This window comes from Anas acuta, chromosome 16 (assembly GCF_963932015.1).
Source record: "Anas acuta chromosome 16, bAnaAcu1.1, whole genome shotgun sequence".
Lineage (NCBI taxonomy): Eukaryota > Metazoa > Chordata > Aves > Anseriformes > Anatidae > Anas > Anas acuta.
In genome coordinates, this window is record NC_088994.1 from 15384307 (window position 1) to 15399533 (window position 15227).

The window sequence follows — 15227 nt, forward strand, 5'->3', positions numbered from 1 at the left end:
TTGGCCCCGTTGTCCCCCCCCTCCGGGTGCCACGCTGCCCGCCGTGCCGTGCCCTGCCCGCTCTATTTAGGGCAGGATCCTCGGGCTAAATTGAAGCCCTGCGGCTGCCGTTTGGAGCCTCCTTGGCTCCTCTCCTCCGTGCCGAGCTTCCCTCCCGGGCTCCCTGTCCTCTGCCTGAACCCTGCCTCCTGCCCCCGCTCCCTGCGCCCCCACCCGTGCCCCCCACCTCCCCAAATATCCCCCAAATATCCCCAAAATCCCCCCACACAAATTCCTCGCTCGCTTCTCCGAGGCGCAGCGCCGTGGGGATGGCCCCGTGCCCCTCAAACCCTGCTGCCAGCGTGGGGGGAGGCCGTGGGGGGGGTGATTTATGGCCAGCAGCATCCCCACGGCCTTCAGGAGCGCATCCGGAGCCGCCGCCGCCTCCCCCAGCCCTTCCTCTCCCCCCTCCAGCTCCCCCCGGTGCTGGCTCCGCGATGTCCCCATGGGGAGGGGGACGCAGCCACCCCTCGCCCTCTGCGTGACATTGGCCTTGGCATGGGGCTGGGGGGGGGGGACACGCGCTTCCCACTGGCCTCCCCCCGTCCCCGGTGGCACATGGGGGACGCCTCCGGTGTCACGGTGCCTGGCGTGGTGGCAGGGAGGTGGCAGGGAGGTGACAGGGACGTGTGGCTCGGGCGCAGTTTCCAAGGAAACCCCGGCTGAGCGCGGCCTCCGCGTCCCTCCGTGCCCCCCGCGCACGTGGACGCAGCCCCCAGGGGCCTCGCTGCGGGAGGAGGGATCGGGGTGGGGGCAGCGGCAGCTGGAGATGGGGCTGGGGACAGGGATGGGGACAAGGATAGGGACAGGGATGGGGATGGGGACAGAGATGGGGACAAGAACAGGGATGGGGATGGGGACAGGGAGAGGGAAAGGAAAAGAGATGGAGATGGGGATGGGGATGGGGACGGAGGGAGGGACAGGGACAGGAATGTGTTATGGGGACAGGAATGGAGATGGGGACGGGGACAGGGACGGGGAAGGGGATGGGGATGGGGATGGGGATGGGGATGGGGATGGAGACAGAGATGGGGATGGGGACGAGGACGGGGACGGGGACAGGGAAAGGAAAAGAGATGGGGATGGGGACGAGGACAGGGAAAGTGACAGGGACAGGGACAGGAATGTGTTATGGGGACAGGAATGGGGATGGGGACAGGAATGGGGATGGGGACAGGGACAGGGACAGGGACAGGGACAGGGACAGGACAGGGATAGTGAGGGGACAGGGATGGGGACAAATATGGGGACAGAAATGTGGACGGAGACAGGGACAGGGACAGGGATGGGGATGGGGATGGGGATGGGGTTGGGGATGGGGATAGGGATGGGGACAGAAATGTGTTACGGGGACAGAAATGGGGATGGGGACAGGGACGTGGAAGGGAATGGGGTCGGTACCCAGCCTGGGGGAGGAGGGCTGGGGACGGGGAGCGCTGCAGGACATCCCTGCCCACCCCGTTCCCAGCACAGCCGTCCCCTGGGCACGGGTGTGTGCGGCACGTCCCGGAGATGGGACCTCGGGGACCTCGGGGACCTCGGGGACCTCGGGGAGCGGGTCAGGGTGTTCCCGTCCTCCCCAGGGCCGGAGCCTGCGGGGCACCTCCCATGGAGAGCGCCAGAAATAGGAGCTGCGGGTCCCCACCCAGCCGCGGGCACGGGGCCAGGGCCGCGGGTGGGAGCGCGGGGCTGAGCCCGTGGGGAGCGTCCCCGAGCCCAATTTGGGGCCGTTTACCCCGGGGGACGCCCTCCTTGGGGCCCGTCCCCGAGCCTCCCGTGCGTCCTGCGGGTCGGGATGAACCGTGGCAGCGGCACCAAGCCCCCAGCACGGAGCTGTGGGGCCGGGTACAATTCTGCCACCCTTCCTGAGCTCCCCGGGGTCGGAGCAGACCGGGGCAGACCGGGGCAGGGCAGGATGCTCGGCCCAGCACCAGTTTGTCCCCTGGGCAAAGAGCAAACTGGTCCCAGTATGAGCGTGGCAGCGCTCCCAGTCCCCGAGCCTTCCCGCGGCGCGCTGGCAGCAGCTCGGGCTCGTTGCAATCTGTTCCAGCTCGCTGCCTCCACGATCTGCATCCCCGGGACCTGGGCAAGCAGGAATTGGATTCCTCCCCGCTAATGAGGAGAAGGGGCTGCGGAGATGGAGAGCCCGGCGTCAGCTCTGCCACCGATCCCATCGCACGGCCCCGGGGACAAGGGGACGCCGCAGGAGGGCTCGGAGGCTGTGGCTGTGCTCGGGCTGCCCGCCCTGGGGAATTGGCAGCAGCAGAGTGGGGAGATCCCAGAGCCAGGGGGTCCCCAAATTGTAGAGGTCTCTGAGCCATGGAGGTCCCTGAGCTGTGGGGGTCACCAGATTGTGGAGGTTCCTGAGCCACAGAGGTCTCCAAATTGTGGGGTCCCTAAGCCATGGATGTCCCTGAGCCCTGGACATCCCCAAATCATGGAGGCCCCAGAGGTCCCCAAATCGTGGAGGTCCCCAAATTGTGGAGGATCCTGAACCCTGGAGGTTCTCAAGCCCTGGAGGTCCCCAAATCATGAAGCTCCCTGAGCCCTGGAGGTCCCCAAGCCCTGGACATCCCCAAATCATGGAGGTCCCTGAGCCCCAGAGGTCCCCAAATTGTAGAGGTCCCCAAGCCCTGGAGGTCCCCAAATCATGGAGGTCCCTGAGCCATGGAGGTCCCCAAATTGTGTAGGATCCTGAGCCCTGGAGGTTCCCAAGCCCTGGAGGTCCCCGAATTGTGGAGGTCCCCAAATTGTAGAGGTCCCTCAGCCCCAGAGGTCCCCAAATCATGGAAGATCCTGAGCCCTGGAGGTTCCCAAGCTCTGGAGGTCCCCAAATTGTGGAGGCCCATAAACCCTGGAGGTCCCCAAGCCCCAGAGGACAGGGCCAGGGTGGTGCCTCAAGCCTGGCCGCCGTCCCCTCGCCCGGGAGCCGCAGGAAGGGCGGCTGGAGCCTTTTTGTTCCCGGCGGCGGCTGCGGGACGGCCTCGCCGGGCTCCGCGCCCCTGTGCCGGCCGTGCCGCCTCATGCGCCAGCCTGGAGGGGGAAGATTTGGGGGATTTTCTGCTGCGAAGGGCACCGCAGCCCCTTGGCACGACCCTTCCTGACCCCGTATTTTCGGGAAACACCTCCCCGCTCCCACCCACGGCACGGCCTGGCCAGCGTGAGAGGCTGGGAAGGAAATCGGGAGGGAGGGAATTGGGAGGGAGGGAGATGCTGTGCCGGGGGCCGCAGGGTGGGGAGAGGAACTCTGCGATTCCCAGCCCGCGGCTGACTCAGCCACCCCAAAAGGCGCCCACCCTCACCCCAAAAGGCACCCACTGTGCACCCCCATCCCCGCTGCCCCCTTCTGATGCCTCCGGGTGCCCTCGGTGTGCCGGGGCAGCAGCCACAGACCCAGCACCCTCCCAGTAAAAAAAAACACCCTTACTGGTGTTACTGGTGGGCTCTGACCCTCAGCATCCATCCCCAGGGGGCTGCAGAGCCCCAGCGGCCACGGGAGGGGGACGCGGTGTGGGACGGGGTGAGCGTGTCAAGCTGGCAGCAGCCTCAGAAACTGGCTAAAAAATGCAGGTTTAAGAAAAAAAAGGAAAAAAAGCAAAACACAACAAAGGCCCATTTTGGGTTCCTGTTTCAGGGTCTCCAGCAGCCACGGCCCCGAGCCCGAAGGATTTGGTTTGGGGTGGGAGGCGACCGGCCCCTGGGTGCCGGGGGTGCTGCTGGGCGCACGGCGGTCGGGCCGGGGCTGCCCGCGGTTTGCTCGGCGCCTGGGGGATTTTTTTCGGGCCTCCCACGGCTCCTTTCTCACGGCTTTGGTGGCGGTGGCACGGGAGGAGCCCTGCTGGCCCCCTGCACGGGGTGAGGCAGGACGGGGCACTGGGAGAGAAGGGGCAGGGGACGAGGAATGGGGCGCTGCGCTCCCCACCCGGCCCTTTCCCCAGCGCGGCCCCGCTCGCAGCCGTTTCTCAAGGTCACGGCGCTGGGCAGCGCGCAGCAGAGGTGCTGAGCCTATTTCTGTGTGCTAGGGGAACTTCACTGGCCTGATTCCCATAAATAAAGCAGGCAGGGAACAGCCCCTGCTCTGTCCTAGTAATTCTGGACCCCAGGGGCCCTGCCGTGAGTGCACTCAGCAGCGCGCCGGCGCCTGCTCCGCTCCTCGCCGCTGCGCCTGGACGCGCTCGGAGAGGGTTGAAAGCCCTCGGTTTCTGTAAAATGCCAAGCGTGAGCGTTTTGAGGGCATTTTAGAGAAAATTCAGTGGGTTTTGGAGACTCAGGGCCAGCTGGGGAGGCTGGTCGTGTGCTGGGTTGGGGCACAGCCCAAGGGGGCTCGGAGCAAGGCAGGACCACGGCCCCAAGGCAGGACCAAGGCAGCCCCAGCCCCAAATCTCCAATTTTTGGACCTGGAGCTGCTCCCACCCCTCGCCCTTCCCCACCCAGGCACCCTGAATGCTTCCCAGCTCCTTTTTGGAGGCAGATGAGCCCAAGCGGGTCGGCTCCTGCAGCCCAACCCCGCAGGCGTGAGCAGGGCAGGGCAGTGCAATTAGCTGGGTTTTCTTCCAGGAGGGCATGAACCTGGCTCTCTGTCGGTTTTATCATTTTCTCCTAGGATTTATCTCGTGCTTGCGATTCTCCCGTGATGGCGTTTGCTGCACCCAGGGCACCGTTTGCTGCCCTCCGCGCTCCCGATGGACGCAGGCACCAGACGGATCCCGCGCCGCCTCCGGCTGGGGGGTCCCATCCATCCCCGCTGCCATCCCCTCCTCATCCCGCACCTCCCCGGGTGTTCACCTTGGATGAAAAACGGATTTTCATCCGTTAATGACCGCGGTGTCAATTAACAGCCAGCGCGTCCCCCTCCGTGGCTGTGGAGCACGGGCTGGGGAGCAGCCAGCAGCGGGGGCACGTCCCTTGCGCACGTCCGTGGCCCCACCAGCCTTACCCAGAGCTGAAGGGCCCCCATTTTCAAGTGACTCAGACTCACCCTTCCTTCCTCAGGAAAACCTGCGATCAGATAAAGCCATCAAACTATCTGGTACGAATAAACAAGCTCGCATCTGCACGGATGCAGGCTATACCCCTTCCAACCCCGCGCGGAGAGGAGGCAACCTGCCTTCACCCTGCCCTTATCAGCCGTGGCTCCGGCCCCGGGGCAGGCACGTGTTTGCTCGCGCTTGTGCAAGGCTGCGCGCCCCAAACCCGCTGCGTCTGCCCTTGCTGGAGGTCGGGGGAGGCAAATTTTGGCTGGCACCAGCACTGGCACCAGTACCGAACCTCCACACCCTGCCCTGTGCCCGTGCGGGTGCTGCGCCCGTGGTAAATGCCCGGAGAAATTTGGGGTGCCCCTTGGGGTCAGCAGAGGGGGAGCAGAGGCGGCTGCGCAGGCCCTCGGTGATGAAGGAGGAGGAGGAGGAGGAGGAGGGAGGGAGGAAAACGTTTAAAAACTGCAACCGCTGACAGATGGGCACCTGCCCCCACGGAGGTGACGCGCCGCCAGGCTGCCGAGGAAAAGAGCAAAGGAGGGTGTGAAGATTTCCCTGCAGATTAAACCCAAAACACATGGCGTGTGCTGCTCTCCTGCCCGGGCTTGGGTGGGGAAGGCAGAGTGGATTTTTGGGGGGGGTCACAGCAGTGGCTCCACACCGGGTGGCTCCGGGCACCCTCGGGTGCATCACCAGGGCTCCCTGGGTGCGGTGACACCCGGTACCACCAGCAGGGACAGGTGGCATCAACCCGCTCCGTGCGGGGCTGGGGCTGTGCCCTGCTCCTTCCCCATCCCCTGCTCGTGGAGATTTTCTTTTTTCCCCTCTTCCCTTGCAGCGTGGCAGCTCTGATGCTGCTTTTACCGGGGGGAAGAAAAGATGAAGCAAGATCTCAGCCGGGCGCGCAGCGATCCTGCGGGAACAGAGAGCAGAGGCACTGCGGGGCTGTTTGAACCGGGGTCGGATGCAAGAATCGAGGGCAGGAATTCAAGCTCGGGAAGGGTCGGGGAGCCGGAGGGGCTCGTGCAGGGAGGCTTTGTGCCGAGAGGAGTTAACGCAGCGCCGAGTGCTCCGGTGAGCAGAGGAGTAATGAGAGCAAGTAGGTTAGGCTCAGAGAGCAGCGGAGAAGAGAGCGTGGACATTTTTAAAAGGGGGTTGGAAGAGCTGAAAACAGTGAGAAAAAAAAGATGAAGACGTCCCCAGCGCAGCCCCTCTGCTGCTGTGATTGCCTCTGGGCTGTGTCCCCGGTGATCGCAGACCCCTGGTTTGCAGGAGGGGTGTTTGGCACTGTCCCCGTCCCTGTCCCTGTCCCCACCAGCACAGATCCTGCTTAGGATTTACCCAGGTGGGGGCTGATTTCCCATTGATGGTTGAAATCGGGTCAGACCCCGTTTTGTGGCAGGGTGCTCACCCTCCAGAGACCCAGGGCGAGCGCCTGTGATGCCAACGAGTTTATGGACAGCCACATGGCTCCTCTTGACGAGCGATTGAGTAATTCCGATATCGTGCAGAATGCTGCTTATTTCCTTAATAACACCTCGGGATGCCTTGCCGGGGTTCTCATTTATTGTGTTTTCAAGTGGGGAGCAGCCACGTCGAGCTGCTGCTGCCCTGCGGCTCCGTTCCAGGCACTGCTGGCCCCCGGGACCCAGAACAAATTTGGGGCCGTGGGGATGAAACCCCCTGGGGATGAAAAAGGATGGGGCTGAGCCCTGGCTGCTCGGGCAGGGCACAGAGGGGCTGTGGGAGGGAGGCGGCTCCAGCCCCTTGGAGCATCTCCCATCTCCATCTCCTTTTTCCCATCTCCCTTTTCCCATCTCCCGTCTCCCATTCTGCTCCTGCCCGTCAGGGGCAGCCAGGGCTCTGAGCAACCGAGAGTAAAATCTGGCTTTAACCATATTTAACCTAGATAAACCTCAAATGTGGCCTAAATTGTTAGGCGAGCTACCAGTTGGCGGGCTGAACCCAAAACCACACTCCCCAGCCTCGGGCAGTTATATATATTTCAACTGTTGCTTCTGCGTTTTGCGAGCGCGGCTCCATCACACGCTATTTATAAAGCCTGCATCAAACAACGGGCTCGGACACAGCCCTGCAATTTCTTTGGGTTCTCGGGAAAACAAAAGCTTTGTAAGCAGAAGAATAAACTCCGGCTGAACCCCTCTTAACCATCAAGTAGTTTGGGATGCTTTCGCTTGATGGAGAGGCAAGGCAGACTTTAAGGATGAGCACATCGTCAGGGCACCGTCCCTGGCTGGGGCTCGAGTTGGATCCCATTTTGGGATCCCATTTGGGATCCCCATTTCCAAAGGGGCTGCAGCACGAGGGGAGCTAAAGGAAGGAGCAGTGCTCAGGTGTAAAATGCAGCAGGGAGAAACCCTGGTGGAGGTGAGCATGGGGCAGAGCCCCATCTGCTTGGGCTTGGCCCCCAAGGGTGGCTCTGGTGGGACCCAAAATATCCCCAGGGTGACCCCAGGCTCCCCAACGGGGCTGGAGGATCCCAACGCTGCTCTGGGCACCCCGAGCACCCTGTCCCCGTGCCACCTGCAGCGGGATCCACGATCCTCCACCAGCCCCGGGAGCTGTGCTAAGCCCTGCCTGGACAATTCCCCGCTGCGGGGCTGGAAGGGGAAGGCATTTCTGGAGCATTAATGATCAACTGCTCGTGAACCCAGCCAGTCCCCGGCCAGAGCAGCACCGAAGGAGGTCAGCGGGATGCGGCGGGCCAAATACTTTGCGCATGAACATCATCTCTCACCCACTCCGGTATTTACGGACCTGGGAGCATTTCCTGCTGCTCCCCGCTGTGGGATCCCCGCACCCTTCGGGGCAGGGCACAAACCCCGAGCAGCACGGGGTGCTCGGCCGTGCAAAGGGGAATGGATTCGCCCGGCCAGCAGTCAAAGAGCAGAGCGAGATAATGAGAAAGCGCAGGCGGGGGTGGCGGTGGTGGGGAGCTGGGTGGGAAGAGGGAGTTTTATTCTCCAGGGCTTGTGTGTTGTGTGTTGTTTTTTTTATTATTATTTTTTTTTTTTCAGGCTCCATTCACCATATTTAGTAGGCTTGTGACTTGCCCTCGCTAGCTCATGGAGAATTCCCCCAAGTGTTTACTCCCACAACCTAGCAAATGCCTCAATACACATCATGGAAAAAATACAATCGACACGCTCACTCCCACTAGGGCAGGAATTCCAACTCGCCAAGCACCGACTGGGAGTATGAGCATGCGAGAGAGAGAGACAAACACGGCTTCATTAGCTCGCCTCAGATGTGGTTCACTCCTAAAATGACCTGGTCAGGGCTGTGCACCACCTCCCTCCCTTCCTTCGTGGTAAAAAACCCCGCTGACCTTTGGTCCTGAGCAATAGGGACAGGAATGTGGGTCCCTTAACCCTTTCTTTCAGCAGCTGGGAGCTGCCCCAGGCTTGGCTGATGGTCCCGGGATGTTCAGGGCTCCGGGGCTGAGGCACGGGGCAGGAGCAGAGCCCTGCGAAATTGTTTCCTTCCTGGTTAGGAAAGAGCAGGCTTCGGTGATGGGGATTCACATCTCCAGCACGCGGAGCAGCCGCGTGGAAACAAAAAGGGGATCTTGGCATGCAGAGCTTGCAGACCACAGATCTCTCAGGATCTTTTTGCACCTCTATTTCCTCTACACAATTTTGTAGAGAAACAAAAGGAAAAAAAAAAAAAAAGCAAAACAAAAACGGAGTAATTAGGCAGCTTGGCTTTTTCAGCACGCTTCCGAACCAACCACATGAAAAAGACACAAGAAATCAAATTTATTTATTAAATGCAAAATCCCCGACAACCGAGATGGGTGTGAGACAGGGCAGTGCTGAACACAGGACCTGCAATCAGAGTCCTGCAGCTTTCCCCTGGTGCCGTTCCCGACCCCAAGGAGCACGGCAGGGCTGGCTGTGGGCACCGCCGCCTTCCTTGGGGTTTTCTCCTGAAAGATCCCAGCCACGGGCACACAACAGCCAGCAGAATTCACCAACACGTGTGAATATTGGTAAGAAGTCGGGGAACACGACTTCTACCTGCTTCCCCTGGGGCTAAAAGCTGGAAAAGTCCTTGAGGAGATGGGTGACAAAGTTTGGGAAGGGGGGCACGTAAAGGGCCTCGATTCAGCCCGGACACATGCGGTCCCTGATATTCCTCCTAAAGATATCCATGGCCGTGCTCCTCGCCGCTCCTCTCACACCTTGTTCATGGCGATTTGCCCACCAAAACCACGTGAGCCACACTGATTTTTCCTCCAGTTTCTCCTTTCCCCCTTTCTCTTCGTTTTTCCCACGTGCATTCTTTCCTTCCTAACGAGGAGAAACCACCTCTCTCCTAAGGACAGGCTGAGTAATTGCGGTATTTACCTAAAACACAATACACGCTTCTCATTAGGGAGGGGAGGGAGCTACACGCGATGGCAAAAGAATACGAAACCTTCATGGCAAAAGAATATAAAACCTTAATGGCAGAAAAATACGAAACCTTCCCAAGCTGTTTGAAGCCTGTGGGGGTGGCAGCCCCAGGCACAACACCACCCTGCCCTCCTGGGGGGCTGCCGGGGCCACGTCCCGGCTGCTGCTGGATAACACAGCGAGATCCATGATCATTTTTTTGCCAGAAAAGACCTGAGGGTCTTTTCTGGCAAAGAAACACGGGGCAGGAAGAAAAACCGAAGGGGCGCGGGTGGCTGTGGGGTGGCGGGGTGGGCTTGGGCTCAAACTGAGGAGCAGGGATGGGGAGGGGGCTCATAGCAGCAGGTTTTACGTGACGGATTTGATACAGAAAAGATAAATTTGACTAGAGTTATAGCTCCGATTTCCACTAATCCCTGTAGCAGCACTGCACGTTTCGGTGCGGAGCCTCGAAGAGGTGTGTGAGGATCTGACCCCTGTAGGCGCAGCGGGACGGTTCCACACGGACTGAGCATTTTGGGTGCAAAAAAAGGGGATTTTGGTGCTTTTTACAGGGCTGGAAAACACCCGTGGGGTGACGTGAATGCGTGGGGCGGCTGGAAATGAAGGGCACTCCCCACAGGGACACTGAGGCTTGCTCGGGATGAGGGGAAAGAAACCGTGAGGGGAGCTCCAAACCCCAGGGGGGGCGTTTATTGAGGGGGGATGGGGGGGTGGATTTTACACCCTCTGGGGTTAATTTCCACACTTTTAGGACACGGTGGTGCTTGGTGACTCTCAGCACAACACCCTGAGCAGCTCCTGCTTCGCCAGGACCACGGGGGGCGCCGGGCACAGCCCCCTCACATCCACACCGAGCCTGGTCGGGGGGGGCTTGGAGGACCCAGCCCCTCAGCTCCCCTCAGGGCTCATCCCCGCGCTATCCCATCATGCCCCGCGCTGCTCAGCCCCGAGCGCGCGCGCCCCCCCCTTTCATCTCCTCTGCTCTCCCTCACTTCCGGTGTCCGGCAGTGCCACAGCCGCCGGCGGCGCCCCCGCGCTCCCCCGGCGCAAGGAAAGGGAGGGGGGGGGGGGAAGGGGGCGGAGCCGAGGAGCAAAAGGGGGCGTGGCCGGGGGCGTGGCCTCCCCTCAACCCGCGCCGCGCGCCAGCCAATCAGCGCCCTCCCTCCGGCCACCAGGGGGTGGGGCCAGGCGGCGGCACGCGCCGCGAGGCCACGCCCCCTCCCCCCCCCCCCCCCTTTGCCCGCCGCGGGCCCGCGCCCCGCGCGCCCGAGGGAGCGGCGGGAGCGCGCCCGGGTGCCCCCCCCCCTCCCCCTCCCCCTTTTTTTCTCCCCCCCCCTCCCTCCCTCCCCATCCAGCCGCTTCCCCCCCCCCCTCCCCTCCTTCCCCCCCCCCCCCCTCACACCCCCCCCCCCGCCCCCTCCCGCCCCCGGTGACCGACGGCGCCCGCGCGCTCCGGCCGCTCCGCGGGGCTCAGGTAAGCGGGGCCGCCCCCCCCCCGTTATTATCGACCCCCCCCCACACCCCATAATTTCCCCTTTCCCCCCCCCCACACATCTCCGTTAACCCCCCCCCCCCCCCAAGGGCCGTGCCCGGGCGCCGCCCCGTTGGTTACCGCCGGGGGCATTGTCAGAGGGAGGAGGGGGGGGGCATGGGGGGTGTGGACCCCCCCCCAAATCCCCCCCCCCAAACCCCCCCCGGTGCCTAAGACCCCCCCCCCAGTGTGTGTGACCCCCCCCGGTATCCGTGACACCCCCCCCGGTGCCTGTGACCCCCCCCAATGTCCCCCCCCCCCCCCCCCCCCTCAGTGTCTGTGACCCCCCCCCCCGGTGCTTACGACCCCCCCCCTAATGTGTGTGACCCCCCCCCCCGTGTCCACGCCCCCCCCCCGGTGCCTGTGACCCCCCCCAATGTGTGTGACCCCCCCCCCGTGTCCCTTTCCCCGTCCCTGACCCCTCCTCTAGTGTCCCCCCCCCCCCCCCCTCCCTGGTGACCCCCCCCTGTGTGTTGCCCCCCCCTCTGTGTCTGTGTCCCCCCCCCCTCCCCGGTGTCCCCTTTCCCACTGCCTCTGTCCCCCCCCCCCCTTGGTGTGTGTCCCCTTGTCCCTCCCCTTCCCCCCCCCCTCCCCTCAGTGTCCGTGCCCCCCCCCCAGTGTTTGTGCCCCCCCCTCTGTGTCCCCGTGTCCCCCCCCCTCAGTGTTTGGAGAGCTTGGAAGAAGAAGAAGACGAAGAAGAAGAAGAGGAAGAGGAAGGGGGGTGGCCCCCCCCCCAGGCAGGGTTTAACCCCCTTAGGTCCCTCCCTTCCCCCTCGTCCCCCCCCCTTTTTATTTTTTTTTTAATTTTTTTTATTTTTTTTTAATTTTTTTTTTTTCCCGTCCCCTCTCCGAAAGGGGAATTTTCCAGCCGGTAATTTCTGCTGCGTCAACACCCGACGGGAGCTCCGAGCCCGCCCCGAGCCCCCCCCCCGGGGGGAGCCCCTTGTGGGGGAGTAGGGGGGGGGGGTGGGAAGATTTGGGGTCAGGGCTTGGGCTTTTGGTTTTTTTTTTTTTTTTTTTTTTTTTTGGGGGGGGTGGGGGCTCCAAAGCCTTCCTCTCCCCGGCCCCCACCCCACAACTTGCAGCGGGACCTCGCGGTGTGTGTGGGGGGGGCCCACGGCAGTGGTGAGGCGCACGCTGCGATCCGCTCCTTTCCTCCTCTTTTTTATTTATTTATTCCTTTTATTTATTTAATTATTTTTTTTTTCCCCCCCCCCTTCTCTTTAAAGCCAGGCCTGTTTTGGGTTTTATTGTCTCCCCCTAAAGCCAGCCGCAGCCCGCCCGGCCTCGCCTCCATTTTAATTGCCGAGCCGGGGGGGGGTGGGGGGGGGGGGAAGTGACCCTGGGATTATTTCATTTTTTACCATTTATTTTTTATTAATTTTATTTATTATTATTTTTTTTTATTTATTTTTTTAAAAACCCAGCTCCGCTTTTCGGGGCGGATGGAGGCGGCTTCCCCGGCGCTGTGACAAGTGCACCGAGTGACCGGGGAGGGGGGGGGCACCCTCCGAGCCCCCTCCCCAACCCCAAAAGCGGGTGACGTTGGTGACAGTGGGGTGCGGGGTCGTGCCCACCCCTGGCTGTCCCCATCCCCTCCCCGAAACCCTCCACCAAGTCCCTGAGAACTCAGCCCCGGAGCCGCTTTTCGGGACGGGGGACGCGGGGGACACCGAGCGCCCCGCGGGACCCCCCCCCCTTGGCTTGATTTATTTTTTTTTTTTTTCCCCCCTCTCTCGGCACCTGCCCAGGCAAGGAGAGAAAACAAAGGCGACTCGGACCCTCCTCAGCCGGCTTCCTCCTCCTTTTTCTTCTTGCAATCTCCACCTTTCGGCTTGGGGTCGTTAACGGGAGCTTCGTTAATTGGGCACCTGTACCCGAACCGTGTGCCGGGCGTTTTCGGCTGCTCCCCGGCATCGCCTCCGGATCCCATCCCGGCTCTCCCAACTCCACCAAGTATTTCTTGCTTGAATGCCTCGGCAGCTGGAGCCGCTCTGTTTTCCGGACGGGGAAAGGGAGGATTTTACCTTTTTGGTCGCTTTTTCAATTTTTTTGGGTTCCTCCTCGGGGATTGGAAGGAAAAGCTCGGGTTACCCCAGAAGAGTGAGGAAAAAGGTAAAACCGAGGAAGGAGCTCGCAGTGCCCGGGTGGCTTTTTTTGCTTCTCTCCATCCCTTGCTCACCTTTTATTTTATATTTTTTTTATGGTGCTTTTTAATGGGAAATAGGATTTACCATCACCGCTCCTAAATTCTCTCCGGCTCGTCAAGTTTTGTATTTGGAAATCCTCGGTGATGGAGGGGGGGGGGGGAAAAATGGGTGGAGTGTATTATTAGTCACAATATTTTCAGCGTGCGGCGAGGATTTGTTGCTTTAAGGTGTTTTTTTGGGGGAAAACTGGTGAAAAACGGGCACGGGGATGGCAGCGAGCTGTAGCAGCGCCGTCGTGGGGGTGCCGAGCGTGGTGTTGGTGTGGGGGTTTTTTTGGGTTTGGTGCACGGGTGGGATGGGATGGGACTGAAACGGGGAGAAAAAAAAAAAAAAATCAGCTTTGGGTTTCATACGGCTTGGCCAGGAGGGGGAAACGCGCCTGCAGCTGAACTCGCAGCCGTAATCGAGGCGGTTTTAGGGAGCGGGGAACGGGGATATTGTGGGAATTGTCATAATTCCCACGTCGAGCCCTTCCCCGGAGCCTTTAATCGCTGCTTGGTTCGCCAGCGCGCCCGGCCGAGCCTTCGGAAACCTGACCTGGCTGCGGAAAATGGGCCACTCGCTCCCCGTGGTCTTTGTTTTCTGGGACAGTTGTACAACAGCGGGGATGTTCTTCGCGAGAGGTTTGCTGCTTTTTTTTTTTTTTCTTTATAACTGGAAGTGCTCGGAGGAAAACCAGTTCAGCAACAGCCCCCCCCCAGTCCTCTGCTGGGAGGAGAAGTGAAGGATCTGTGATTTGCTGCTAATTCGCCTCCTTTTCCCCCCTGCTGCCGTGTTGGGCATATCCTGAAATCTCTTCTCCTTCCCTAGCCACTGGCGTGGAGTTTTTGGTTTTTTTTTTTTTTTTTTTTTTTTTTTTTTAGATGGGTGTTTTTGAAGTCTCTCGGCGAAGTTTCCTGTCCTTCCAGCAGGCTGACACCCAACCCAAACTATTCCCGCCTGCTTTCAGGGCCGAATTATTTCATAAACAGCTCAGCCTTCCCCGGGACTTTTTTCCCCTGGATGTTCCTGCTCTCTGTGCTCCCCCAAAATTGATCAAAAACCATTCCTGTTTTTTTTTTTTTCTTCCTCCTGCAGTTGCTGTGGGTATCCCGTACGCGCTTTATTTAATTTATTAAGCTCGTGGCCATTCCTGGGGGCGTCGCGCTGGGGAATTCTGACACTTGGCACAAAGGGATTAATACCAGCTTTATATTTTGCTTTTTGCCTTACCACCCGGGATATTTTTAAGCGCGTGGCTTTACCTGTGTTTTTATCACCCGTGATATTTGAACCTCGAAGCATTGAGGAGCCGAGGGAGGCGTCCCGGGGGGGGCGCGCTGCCTGCCCAAAGCCCTGCGTCCGGGGGGGCTTCCACCACCTTTTTCCTGGTGTTTGGCCAAGCACAGCGACACTCTCAGATCTCAGGGTTAAAATTTTCAGCCTAACACCTTCCCGTGCCCTGCCTCGGTGTGCTGGGATGCACGGCACTGCCTGGTTTTAGGACAGCTGCTCGGGATTCGGTTCCCATCCCGCGTCCCATCTCTGGGGCCACGCTGACCCCCGTCAGATTCCCCTGCCCGGGTGCCAACATTCAGTCACCTCTTCTAAATAGTCACCTCTGTGCTGGCCGGCAAAGCCGTGAAAAGTCAGAGCTGTGCTCAGCCTCCTCGCTCTTAGGAAGCTCGAGCTGGCCCCGCGGTCCTCCCCGAATTTCCCACGAGATTTTTGGGGGTTTTCTGTCCCTGCGAAGATAGCCGCGGGCAGCTGTTTCCTGAGCAGTTTCTTTACGTTTCTCTCACGCCCCTGTGTTTAAGAAGCAGCAGTTTTTTGATTTTTTTTTGTTTGTTTTTTGTTCTGACTGGTCCCAAAATACCAGGTTTGGACGCTTTCTGAGCGCTTTGCAGGCAGGGTGAGCTCCTCGGCACCAATTGAGTGGCTGCAGACGTGCTCCACGAGGTAAGGGCACCCCGTGAATTATTTCCAGCAGGGCTTTGCAGGCACCTAACAGGTACCAAACCCGACCTTTTTGCCCTGCTTTTTGGGACGTGGCTAGCTTTTATCCCAGCCC

At 60.7% G+C, this 15227-nt stretch overlaps 1 protein-coding gene across 6 annotated transcripts in view; it reads left to right on the forward strand.

Moving 5' to 3' along the window:
- The first annotated feature begins 10782 nt into the window (after window positions 1-10782).
- Window positions 10783-15227, forward strand: part of ZBTB46 (zinc finger and BTB domain containing 46) — a 53712-nt gene continuing 49267 nt past the window's right edge. For 4 of the 6 annotated variants that reach the window (XR_011101941.1, XM_068700607.1, XM_068700610.1 and 1 more), the window contains exon 1: window positions 10783-10910. The gene's annotated coding sequence lies outside the window, so the exon portion shown is untranslated. Of the gene's footprint in view, window positions 10911-12151; window positions 13083-15227 lie in introns of those variants that run through there. The other 2 variants (XM_068700611.1, XM_068700608.1) reach the window with 2 other exon arrangements.